Source organism: Peromyscus californicus, unplaced genomic scaffold (genome assembly GCF_007827085.1).
Source record: "Peromyscus californicus insignis strain IS unplaced genomic scaffold, ASM782708v3 Scaffold_20__1_contigs__length_68692818, whole genome shotgun sequence".
In the NCBI taxonomy this organism is placed as follows: Eukaryota; Metazoa; Chordata; class Mammalia; order Rodentia; family Cricetidae; genus Peromyscus; species Peromyscus californicus.
The window spans coordinates 36,111,651-36,125,292 of NW_026294503.1; the positions used below are offsets into that span (position 1 = coordinate 36,111,651).

Sequence of the window (13,642 nt, forward strand, 5' to 3'; positions counted from 1 at the left end):
GATAGATAGTTATAGATAATATGAAAATAATGGGGTAGAATGCTGGGGTGGAAAAGACTAAGGAACCTGGGTCTAGGAATAAGGGAAAAACAAGAGGAGAGGGGACAGCTAATCCAAAGAAAGAGGTATGAAAAGCCATAAAGAAGCCTATTGTCTCACAAACCAACTTTAAAAATGTATATGTAAAAAGAAAGAAGAGAGGGAACACTGAGCATTAATGGATTAAGAGAGATGAGAGTTCAGGGATGAGGGAGAATAGGGGGTTGTGGATGGGTTAACCAAATCTTAGGAACTCTAAAATTATTGTGGGAAGCTAGCAGTTAATAGGGTAATTTCACAATGTAACTTTTAAAAAGTTCCAATGGAATCTCCTCGAATGGGTTAACAATGTTACTCTCAAAGAATGGCTATTAAATAAAAATTAAAGTACAAGTCATGGGTTAATTTTTCATGTGTTTACTCAGAAAGGTCATACAAGTCTCTAAAACAGCACCGACTACTGCCATTGTCTTGGTTATCTACCATTACTACACAGTAAGTCACCATTGCTGATACACTACCTATTTCAGCTGTAGGATATAGAAAAACCAATATTAAGTACATGCTTCATGGCACGTATACTAAGAAATTGGAATGATACAGAGAAGATTAGCATGACCCCTGGGCAAGGGTGACACACAAATTCTTGAAGTGTTCCATATTTTATTATATTCTTTGTACTAAAAAAAGAAGAAAGAAAGAAAGGAAGAAAGAAAGAAAAGAAAGAAAGAAAGAAAGAAAGAAAGAAAGAAAGAAAGAAAGAAAGAAAGAATGAAAGAAAGACCAATATTAAAATGAGTGCAAAACTTTCTTCCTCCTGGGTAGCTATCATAGTAGCTGAGGTGATGAGGGAGAAAAGGCAACAATGATCTTGTTCAGAGCTGGACCATGCATCCTGTAATACTGACCTGCTAAGCAAGGTCTGCTGACTGGTGCAAAATTGGCATAACTGTTAGGGGGTAATTAACCACTCTCTGATTGGATCTGAGATTTGCTTCAGAGGAGGAATTCCATGGCTGGGGAGCTCATAGTCTTCCTGTAGAATTAATGATATTTTGCTAAGAAGAAATGCTATCAAATTGCCTTTTAAATACCTATGTTTACATCCGTATTCCCGGGCTGCTCTTAGCCTTTGCCTGAGAAGCTGTTTTGTTTTTGTTGTTGTTGCATTGCACATCAGTCAATGGAGAAAATCCTAACTGTTCCAAGTGTTAAAAATAACAGATATATTACTCAGCCATAAATGAAACATCTTCATTAACTTTACCACCACTACCACCAAGGATCAGGAAACATCATGGAAGGGTGGAGCAGGAGGAAAGAATGTAGGAGCTAGGAAATGGGGAAGAGCTCTGTGAAATGCTATCTTCTGACATGACATAACCACCATACTCATGATCTCACAGTGTCTGTGACTATCTATGCAAGACCTATATAAGACCAAGGTAGCCGAAGTCCCAGCCTAGATGCTATGGATAATCTCCAGGCCCTACCACATATTGATAAGCTATTTGTGGTGGGTAGCTGTTCCAGCTTTGACCTGAAAGTACTACCCCCATTGAGGCTTTGGTAACTGTCACAACTACAAGGCAGAGCTGAGACAGGAGCCCTGAAGACCTGAGATCCAGATGTGCCATTGCTCTTGGTTCCTGGATCCTGGATGCTGGAGGTAGACTGAGCAGAGTTCTGGGCCCGATATTGGTTGAAATATTAAGGCAACTCTACATAGTTAAAAAGGGAGGTTTATTTTGTGGGGTAAATTACAAGTGAAGGGATAGGTTACCGTGTCTGGGAAAGGTGAAGCACAGTCCAGTGGTGTTCTCTGGAGAACTCTGATCAGTCTACCTCCAGCATCCAGGATCCAGGAACCAAGAGAGCCAGCACATTCAGATTTTGGGTTTTCAGGGCTCCTGTCTCGGCTCTGCCGTGTAGGTGTGACAGTTATCAAAGCCTCAACGGGGGTAATACCTCCAGGTCAAAGCTGGAACAGCTACCCACTACAGCTATTAGTAGTGGATAGTTGCTGAGGAGGCAGAATCATTATTTTCTAAGATTGTGGCCACTGGTTGAGTTTTTCATGCTCCAGAGGATGGCTCTGGTGTACCAATGTGGGGCTCTCAAATTTCCATAAGGCCTAAACAGTTTGAAAAGGTCTTCTAAACACACACACAAAAAAAACCTGAAGCCAAAAACAGCTTCCTAGTAGTGTCTCAAGCAAGCCATGAGCTACAGTATGGCTGGTTCACAGCATGTGGGCTTGAGCTACAGCAAGGTGGATTTCTACCAAGTTACACAGAGGGTACTCCAAGCCGTGCAGTGCACTGTGTGCTGTAGTTAGCTTTTGCTAATACAAAAAAAAAATGTATTGATGGAGGCATAGACCCACTGCTTCCAAGAGTTGGTAGTGTGCCCATGGCTCCCAGAGCTGGCAGTAAATATACTACCACCACCATATTGGGAAGCTGAAATGGCAGAGTCAGCAGCCAAGGCTGCTACTTCAGTATTAGCCACTGTGGTTTAAAGCAATAGATTCACAATAAGACAGATTCATATATTAAACCCTGAACAGTTTACAATGTGTGTAAAATGTACGTAGGCTTGGAAGACAGAGGAAAATGAATATAGACAGTTATATAAAGAAATAGATTTTTAAAAAGTCTTTAAAGAGAAATTAAAAGTAATACAAAAAATAAGTCACATAAAGATGGAAATCACACAGAGAGTCTGGATTGTGTTGTCTGTCAGATTTTTAAATGCAGAAAGACAATTGTGAAGGCTGCTGAGTTAAACCAATATGTATATTTTAAAGGTATCTTGGCTTCAAAATTTGGATCTAAAGATATGTTGCTTTGGAAAGGAGGCTCTGCTTTTGTTTCCACAGGAAGCAAGAGGCTATGGATTTTTTCTAGGTTAAGATGTATCAGATTTGATCAAGCCAGACCTCCTGAACCTTAACAGATGGTACCTGTCAACAAAGGTTATAGCCAGTCTTCCCAAGACTTGAACATTATCTCAAATTTGCTCAGGATCCTCCTAAGATTGCCAGCACCCTCAACCAGCAGGAAGTAGTATTAGAAGATATGCCCAAATTCCCAAAATATTGTTTATGAATGTATATTTTTATTAAAGGGGGTTGATTATAAATACAATCTCTTTCTAAAGAAGAAAAGGGGACAATATAGATATGATAGGATAAAAGGGTAGATTATTGAACCTATATTTAAAGAGCAACAACTTATTTAAAATGTTTTATATTGCTATGGATTTTAGTTTATTGATACAAATTTAAAGTTGATTTTGTTACACTCTATGTATATTTCTACTCTTGTTTAAGGTATTATGTTATGCAATTTATTTAAAATTGTAATGTATAATTAAGAAATACAGATTAATAACAGGTCATCTATGATAATCAAACTTATAGTCATGTTAGTTAAGTTTTCTGGGCATATATAGATATATGTCAATTAGTTAGGTAATCTACAGACACTTCAAGGACCAGAATATGGCATTTAAAATGTTTTGAAACCTTGGATTTTCCTGGGCAGTGAGACATGTCTGCTCCTGGCAACACCGATTTACTTCAATATAATTTTATTTTGCACAGGGTAGAGTTAATATGTAATAGCAAGCTCGCTGAGGAAATTTTCTCTTGAGCCTAATGCTTTTTTAACTTTTACATAGATATAATAAAATAGCCATTGAAACATTAGTCAGGCACCTGGCATGTTGCTATGGTTCCAGACGTGAGAGAAGTAAGTTATTTGAGAAAGTCAGCTGAATGGACATATTGCTGTCAGTTATTCATTTGCAAATTTCAAATGGAGAGTACTTGCTGTATAGAACTGCTAAAAAGGAAATAGATAGATAGATAGATAGATAGATAGATAGATAGATAGATATAGATATAGATATATATGCACAGTTGCTTAGTGTGGGAAGTTTCCACATATAATCTATAGATACAATTAAGGATTTAGCTGTTTATCTAAGCTTGAAAGCAATATGCAACATGTAATAACATTGATGCATTCTATTTAGCATTTATTGAAGCTGTTATGCATATTCTTTTATTTTCTTTTTAATGTGTTACAGGCCATTCAGTCAGGAGACCAAACTATGGCATTAGCTCTTTAACCTTTGTTTTCTAGCTCTGTTGTGTTCCTACACAGAAGGTCTAGATTGATTTTTACCTATTGTTCTATTCATCAACACATGACAGCTCAAGGCAGGAAACAATAGGAAAAGAAAATATCAAACAATAGATCCCATTTTTGTTTTGCTGAAAACTTTCCCAAAGGAAGAAAGCAGAGAAGATGCCACTTTTGGCATGGTTAATGTTTGCCTTCCTAATTCATTCTTCTAGCATGATTCTCTCTGGTTCATTTTAGCCCTGATGGGATTCTCTATAATGGTCATTAAATTTCAAAGTACTGCACAATTAAGGATTATTTAACTATTAGACCATGTAATGCTACTCTGATTTATGCAAGCTTCATTAAAATCTTTTTCAGTTAAGATCTGAAGGGGATATAGAATGCATCAGATTTGAGAATTCAGATCAATTTAATGAGACTTTCCCTTTCTTGAATTTCGGCAATGTGCTATGATGGTGTTACATATTTCAGACAATATACAGGGACATAAAAGGTTAGTAGTGATGTCAGAGGAGAAATTTAGTATTTAAATATGACAAAGGAGATTAAACATATAGCCAAGGAACATGCACATATGTATACCAATAGCATAGTGAGAGAACAGAAAGGTTTGACTTAGAATGCATTAGACAACTCATGTAAATGCTCTAGCTTTAAATTACACTGACTGAACTTTAGATTCTTTTTTTTACTTCTGGTTAACAAATTATCTGAAATGTAACATGTATCTAACGCAATATGTATCCAACAAAACTTGTGGTGTGTGCTCTACAGGATACTGTTTAGTTTTCCAAAACTGTAAATCAATAAATAAATAAATAAGTAAATAAATAGATAGATAGATAGATAGATAGATAAATAGATAGATAGATAAATAAATAGATAAATAAATAAAGCAGAGGGGAGGTCTTCTCTGACCACACTTTTATCAGTGAAGTTTGGTGAAGGGAATTCTTCTGTGATCAGTCAGGGAATTGAAGTTGTTTGAGACTGAAGACTGGTTACTCTTCCCTTCCTGGCTGTGACTGCAGAGCCCTTCTTCACAAGTCCTTATGTATTGTTTCTCATTAAGTCACTCAAGTGCTGTGTAGTCATGGCAATTTTGGCCTCAGATTCCTAGTGCATCAAACTTCCCTTTGCTCTTTGCTCTTCCTCACCTGGGGAACTTTCGATGCTTTCAGGGTTTTATCTGTTTAGATTAGACCAACCTATGTATTCTTTCTGCCTTAATGGGAATTAATGAGCACTCTTTAATGAGAAAAATCTTAATTATGACTGTTAGCATGTTCAGTAGTAGCTGGCATATTTTTGTACTGTAAGAAGCAAAGTAGCATCCTGGTGGTGAGGGGTTAAGTCTTTGGAGTTTTGCTTATGCAAGCTATAAAATGATGTTAAGAAAAGAATAACCCCAGCCGGGCGGTGGTGGCGCACGCCTTTAATCCCAGCACTCGGGAGGCAGAGCCAGGTGGATCTCTGTGAGTTCGAGGCCAGCCTGGGCTACCGAGTGAGTTCCAGGACAGGCGCAAAGCTACACAGAGAAACCCTGTCTCGAAAAACCAAAAAAAAAAAAAAAAGAAAAGAATAACCCAGGGAATTTTTATAATTGATAACATGACATCATGTAGATAAAAGATTTACTAGCACACAGTAGTTTTAGCAGAATTATACTGGTGGCAGTCTCATTATTGTTGCCCTAAGTATAATACCATTATTAAATTTCAATCTGAAAGATTGGGGTAACTAGACTTTCAGAGTACATTGCTGTTTTATGATATGTTTTCCCTTAGTCTGATGAGGTAACATGGAATCATGGAGAGGACCTGAGTTATTCCATACCATATATTAAAAAGTTTACAGTTAAGATACATATTTTCTCCTTTTAAAGAGTGTTGTTTTTTATTTTCATTTTTAATTTGTGTATGTGTGTGTGTGTGTGTGTGTGTGTGTGTGTGTGTGTGTGTGTGTGTGTGTGTGTGTGTACTACCAGCTAATAGAGGTTAAAAGAAAGCAACAGATGTGCTGGATCAACATAAATTAATCTGTCAATGTAATCCACCATATAAACAAACTAAAAGAAAAAACACGTGACTGTCTCATTAGATGCAGAAAAAAACCTTTGACAAAATCCTATACCCCTTTGTGATAAGGATTCTTGAGAGATCAGGGATACAAGGAACGTACCTAAACATAACAAAAGCAATTTACATCAAGCCAACAGCCAACATCAAGTTGAATGGAGAGAAACTCAAAGCAATTCCACTAAAATCAGGAACAAGTCAAGACTGTCCACTCTCTCCATATCTATTAAAAATAGTACTCGAAGTTCTAGCTAGAGCAATAAGACAACAAAAGGAGATACAAAGAGTAAATGAAGAAGTCAAACTTTTGCTATTTGTAGATGATATGATAGTATATATAAGTGATTCCAAAAATTCTACCAGGGAACTTCTACAGCTGATAAACACTTCAGTAATGTGGCTGGATATGAGATTAACTCTAAAAAGTCAGTAGCTCTCCTACATACAAATGATAAATGGGCTGAGAAAGAAATCAGAGAAATAAAACCCTTTACAATAGCCTCACATAATATAAAATATCTTGGGGTAACTCGAACCAAACAAGTGAAAGACTCATATGACAAGAACTTTAAGTCTTTGGAGAAAGAAACTGAAGAAGGCATGAGAAAATGGAAAGATCTCCCATGCTCGTGGATAGGTAGGATTAACATAGCAGAAATGGCAATCTTACCAAAAGCAATCTCCAGATTCACTGCAATTCCCATCCACATTCCAACACAATTCTTCACAGATCTCAAAAGAACAATATTCAACTTCATATGTAAACAAACAAACAAACAAACAAAAAACTAGGATAGCTAAAACAATCCTGTATAGTAAAGGAACTTCTAGAGGTATCACCATCCCTGACTTCAAGCTCTACTGTAGAGCTATAATAATGAAAACAGCATAGTATTGGCATAGAAACACACAAGTGGACCACTGGAATTAAATTGAAGATCATGATGTAAATGCACATCACTAAAAACACCTGATTTTTGACAAAAAAAATCCAAATTATACAATGGAAAAAAGAAAACATCTTCAACAAATAGTGATGGCATAACTAGATTTTCACATGTAGAAGAATGCAAATAGAACCATATGTATCACCCTGCAAAAACTCAAGTCCAAGTGGATCAAAGACCTCGGCATAAGTCCAGTTAAACTGAACCTGATAAAAGAGAAAATGGGGAGTAGCCTTGAATGAATTGGCACAGGATATAACTTCCTGAATGTAACACCAGTAGCACCAACACTGAGACCTCCTGAAAAACTGAAAATCTGTAAGGCAAAGGACACTGTCAATAAGACAAAATGGCAGTCTGTAGAATGAAAAAAAAATATCTTTACTAACCCCACATCTGTCAGAGAGCTGATCACCAAAATATATAAAGAATTCAAAAAACTAGACATCAATATAACAAATAATACATTTAAAAATGAGGTACAGATTTGAACAGAAAATTCTCAACAGAAGAATCTCAAATGAGCAAGATACAATTAAAGAACTGTTCAACAACCATAGTTATCAGGGAAATGCAAATCAAACCAACTCTGAGGTACCATCTTATTCCTGTCTGAAAGGCTAAAATCAAAAACCCTGATGACAGCTTATGTTGGGGAGGACGTGGAGTAAGGAGAACACTCCTCACTGCTGGTGGGAGTACAAACTTGTATAGCCAATTTAGAAATCAATATGGCACTTTCTCAGAAAATCAGGAATCAATCTTCCTCAAGACCCAGCTATACCAATCTTGAGCATATACCCAAAGGATGTTCAATCATACCACAAAGATACTTGTTTAGCTATGCTCATAGAAGCATTATTCATAATATCCAAAACCTGGAAACAACCTATATGCCCCCCAGTCAAAGAATGGATAAAGAAAATGTGGTACATTTACACAATGGAGCATTACTCAGTGGGGGGAAAAACAATAACATCATGAAATTTGCAGAAAAATGGGTGGAACTAGAAGAAAATTATCCTGAGTGAGATAATCCAGACCCCCAAAGACAAACATGTTATGTACTCACTCATAAGTGGATATTAGACGTAAAGTGAAGGATAACCAGGCTACAATCCATAGCTCCTGAGAAACTAGGTAACAAAGAGGACCCTAAGAGGGATGCATGGAATTCCCTGGAAAGGGGAAATAGATGAGATCTCCTAGGTAAACTTGGTGCAGGGGTGGGGGTGGGAGCATGGAAGGGAGGGGATGGGGTGATGAGAACATGAGGGATCCAGTTGGTTGAGTTGGGGAATGGAAGGAAAGAGAGAGTGATGAAAGAAAGAGATATCTTGATAGAGGGGGCCATTTTGGGGTTAGGGAAAAACCTAGTGCCAGGGAAACTTCCAGGAATCCACAAGGATGAACTGAGCTAAGACTCTTAGCAACAGTGCAGAGGGTGCCTGAACTGGCCTCCTGTACTCAGAATGGTGACTATCCTAGTTGTCATCAGAGCCTTCATTCAGTGACTGATATAAGCAGATGCAGACATCCACAGTCAAGCACTGGGCTAACCTCCACTGAGTCCAGTTGAAGAAAGGCAGAAATGATTGTATGATCAAGGAGGGGTCAAGATCATGACAGGGGTACCCACAGAAGCAGCTGACTTGAGCTAGTGGGAGCTCATACACTCTGGACTGACAGCTAGGGAGCCCGCATGGACCCAGTCTAGGCTCTTTGCATGTGGATGACAATTGTGTAGCTTGGTCTGTTTGTGGGGCTCCTAGCAGTGAGATCAGGACCAGGCCCTGGTGCGTGAGCTAGCTTTTTGGAACCTATTCCTCATGCTGGGATGCTTTGCCCAGCCTTGATGTGTGTGTGTGTGTGGGGGGGAGCTTGGTCCTGCCTCAACTTGAAATACCATGCTTTGCTGACCTCCATGAGAAGCTTGCCCCTTTCTCAATGGAGATGGAGGAGGAGTTAATGGGCGGGTAGACAAGAGGTGGGGGGGTACGGGAAGGGAGGAGGGAGGAGTAACCGTGATTGGTATGTAAAATAAATGAAAAAAATTAATAAAAATTACTTAGGCCATCTAAAATAAATAAGTAGAGAAAGAAAGAAATAAATAAACAGAAGAAAAAATTAAAAGGAAAGTAATGAAACCAAAAAATATTATGACAGGTAAATATTTAACTGGATTGCCCCTCAAAAAAGAAAATGTTACATAGCCAATCTGAATATGGGGAGCAAATGGCAGTGAATCTGTAACCAGAGCAGAGAAAAACATAAAGTAATTAAAAATAATCATTTATCTGAAAATTCTACAACTTGGTGAAATGGAAAATTGTAGAACACAAATTAACAAAACCCAATAAATAGCAAGTAGATAATCTAAGAATTCTACCATTGTGGATAAGAAGTGACTTACAAAAGAAGGAAACAAACACTTCAGATCCAATATTTTAAACACTTGGAAAATTATCTTAAGTGCTTGAAGTAATATCAGCCATTAAAGAGAGGGAAAAAAGGTAGTGTGATTAGATCAGTTTGCCTTGAGATTTTATTTTGTAAAAAATGTTTCCACTTTTATCTGTGTTAAATCTGCAGGAACGGTTTCTTTCTGATATTTTTATATTCACTTTGTTTAAACATTTTTTAATTCAGTCCTTGCATTTTTTTTGCTGCTTCTTTGCAAACCATACCTTTAATCTATACAAAAAATTCAAAAGAAATAAGAAAAGAAAGAGAGAGAAACAATTCTGAATCCATTTTAGGAGGGCAACATTAGTCTGAATGTTCAGTAGCAGAGAATGACCTTACAAGGGATGCATATTAAAGATATGGCAAATCAAAATGAATATCAACACAGAAACATATGGTTTCAGGATGCTAGTAAATCAATCCTAACAATATATTGTGTAGTTCAAAACCAATAGTAATTAAAGAATTTTAGGGGACTGTAGGATTTAAAGTAAATACACATCAACCAATGATGTGTGTGTGTGTGTGTGTGTGTGTGTGTGTGTGTGTGTGTGTGTGTGTGTGTGTGTGTGGTATATTTATATGCATATATATGTGCATATATATCAGTGGAAACTGATAAGAAAACCAAAATGTCACGTAACTCTTACAAATTAACTTAATTATGAATATTTAGATATAAGCATACATATCATATTTATGTGTTTTATATATGTGAGAAAATTCAAACCAAGTATTAATTAATTTATAAATAAGCTTTTGTATCATGTGTTACAAAGTTCAGTAACTCTAAGGTGTCAGCTTTTTAAATATTGTTTGCATATAATATGTTCTGATCAAATCCCTACCCCATTACCTCTGTTTCCTCCCCTATAACTCACACCACTTTTCTCTCCAAATTTAATGTGTTTTTTTTTTGTAAAGCACTGAATTTACTTAGTGCTGAGAGTGTATTCATGGGTGTAGAGCCGTCTGTGTGAATGTGAGTTGCCTCTTGGAGCTGTGTATTTGAAGAAAGCTGACTGTTTCTCTCCCAGCAACCACCATTTGTCAATACTTCCTCTCCAGTTCATGTTGAAATGTTCGCTGGCTTGTGAATGTAGCCACGGTCACCTTAAGTTCATGTGTGCAACTGCCCTGTCATGTCCAGAAAACTCTGTTTCCTTGCCTCTGGCTCTCACGATCTTTCTTCTCTCTCTTTCACAATGATTTCAGAGTCTTCAGAAGGAGCGGTGTGATACAGACATCACATTTAGAGCTGTGGGTTCCTGGATTAATTGCTATCTACTGCAAGAAGAACCTTTTCTGATACGGATTGAGAAATGCACTAATTCATGTGTATAAAGATATTGCTCAGAAGGAAGTTTAATCTTATTTTTATTTAGCAAAATAATAGTACTGGGTTTTTCCCCTAAGGACTATGAATTAGCCACTTGTGGGTTCATGGCCAATGGTATGAGGCATAGGTTCATCTTTTGGAGTAGGTCTCAAATCCAATATGAAAGGGGCTGGTTTAATTCCATAATATTCATGCCACTATTGGAAGAGTGGACATATCTTGCCAGGTAAACCATTAGTGTAGCTTGATAGATTCACATGTGGATAAAACCAATTTTACATTTCTGTCCCTGTAGCATTCATTGCTATTTTCAGCACTATAAAAGCTAGCCAGCATGGATAAAGCTACCAAGCCACTACCAGGTTGAGCTTGCCACGTCCGGTGACTCAAGTACGTTTGGCCTTCAGCAACTGGGTCTTCTTCTTGAGGGTATCCAAAATCAATGATAATAACTTGCAATGAAGTGATAGGATATGGTGTTTCTTAAACAATTGTTTATGACAGTGGTTCTCAACCTTCATAATGTTGTGACCCTTTAATATAGTTCCTCAAATTGTGGTGGTCTCCAAACATAAAATTATTTAGTTGCTACTTCACAACTGTAATTTCACTAGTGTTATGAAATGTAATGCAAATATCTGATATGCAGGCTATCTGACATTCAACCCCAAAACGGGCCTCGACCCACCAGTTGAGAACCACTGTCTTACACAATAAAGATAGCACCCTCCATAATGCTTGTAGAACCTTTTAAAACGAACAAGCAAGCCCATTCTAATTTTGTTTTGAGAATCAGAAACAACAAAAAAAATATCTTTTAAAGTTTGGGAAACAATAACAAAGTTGGAGGAGGACTGCTTTTAAGATGTAGCTTAAAACTATAGTAATCAAGAAAGCCTCCTAGTGACAGAGGAAAGATGCATCAATCAACGGAGCAGAACAGTGAGTCTAGAAATAACCCACACAAATAAGATCAATTGATTTTCAGAAAAGGTTCAAAAGCAATCTGACGGAAGAAGAATAGTATTTTCAACAAACATGGCTATAAGAATTGATCATCCACATGCAAAATAAAGAATATTGACCCATTAATCCATATAGAAATTAAGTAAAAATGAATCACATTTTTGAATGCAAGGATTAAAACTATAAAGCTTGAACCAACACAAGATGGGATAATTTCATGTGTGATTTCAGATAAGTCACAGGTTTCTTAGGTACAATATCAAATGTACAGTCTATAGAACAGTGAAAATAAAATTGAAATTCAGAAAATTAAAGCTTCTATTTCTATAAAAGTGTTATTCATTTAAAAAAACCACAAGCTACAGACTCAGGAGAAATTCTTACGAACGCATTGCTGATGAATCCCTTGCTTTTTTGTTGCATAAAGAACTATGACACTCAGTATAAAAGAAATAGTATTCTTTTGAGAGGTGAATGTTATGAGGTTGGGCTCTTGATGTTACTTTTCAGAGAAGAGAGGATGGCAAAAGACCCAAATACTTACTTCTCAGAGCTAATACAACCAGAAATGATCATAAATAGAGCATTAGGAAACTGTCAATTAATTTTATAAGGTGTCATCTTTACACATCTATGAGAACTGTGAAAATAAAAATAAAAAATAAAAAATAAAAATAAAAATGTGGAGTTGTCATGTTTTGATGTCTTGCTGACAGCTCCAAAATACTAAAAAGGCTGTTTAATATGATGCCATGATAAAAATAGACTGCATTGCTCAGAAATCCCACCTGTTGCTATTTATTGATGAGAAAACTATAATTATATTCACACAAACTTTCTGTAGGTATTATATGAAGTGTGTTTGTACACACTTTCATTCATTAATATAGTTTGTTAAATCTATTCTTTTCAAAATGATATGAGAGCATTTGTTTTCCTCAAAATATTATACTAGTCAGGAATGCTAATATCTGTAATATCAGCACTAAGAAGGCCGAAAGACGGGATTTGGAATGTGAAGCCAGCTAAGGAACAAATGACCCTGTCTTAACCTGTCTCAAGTTCTCTCTCTCTCTCTCTCTCTCTCTCTCTCTCTCTCTCTCTCTCTCTCTCTCTCTCTCTCTCTCTCTCTCTTTCACACATATGCATACATACCCCCCACACACACACCTGAGCTTAACTCATATGCAGAAATTTAGTGGACTCTAAATGAAAGACCTAAGTCTACATAGCTTATCAATTTTTTTTTTTTTTTTTGAGAAGGAACTGGCAAGTGGATGACCAAATGTTCACAGAAGACTGAAGGGAGCAGTGAAGTGCATGTGACTGGCCTGCTGGAGTTCCAGTGCTGGAGCTATTCAGCTGAGATTGTCTCCCCTGAGTCATCCTGCTGTGCACAAACCCAGGCAAGTGCAAACACCAGTCCTTAGAAGATTCCCATGATTTTGAGCCAGCTCTAGTGTAGGTATGTGTGTGAGGCACTTACTTGTGTTGTGGAGTACTAGTTGAAGATGTGTTACATTTTTTTTTATGCCGTGGAACATTTGTTTAATGATGCCAAGATGTGTTGCATTCTTTTGTGTTGCATTTGTTTAATTCTGTGAAGCTGTGTTACTTTGCCTGTCTATAATACCTTATTTGTCTAATAAA

The 13,642-nt window shown here is 37.0% G+C and overlaps 1 non-coding gene across 1 annotated transcript; it reads left to right on the forward strand.

Moving 5' to 3' along the window:
• The first annotated feature begins 599 nt into the window (after positions 1-599).
• Positions 600-705, forward strand: LOC128117280 (U6 spliceosomal RNA). The gene has a single exon (XR_008220763.1). It is a non-coding gene; the product is annotated as a U6 spliceosomal RNA (small nuclear RNA).
• The last annotated feature ends 12,937 nt before the right edge of the window (positions 706-13,642 follow it).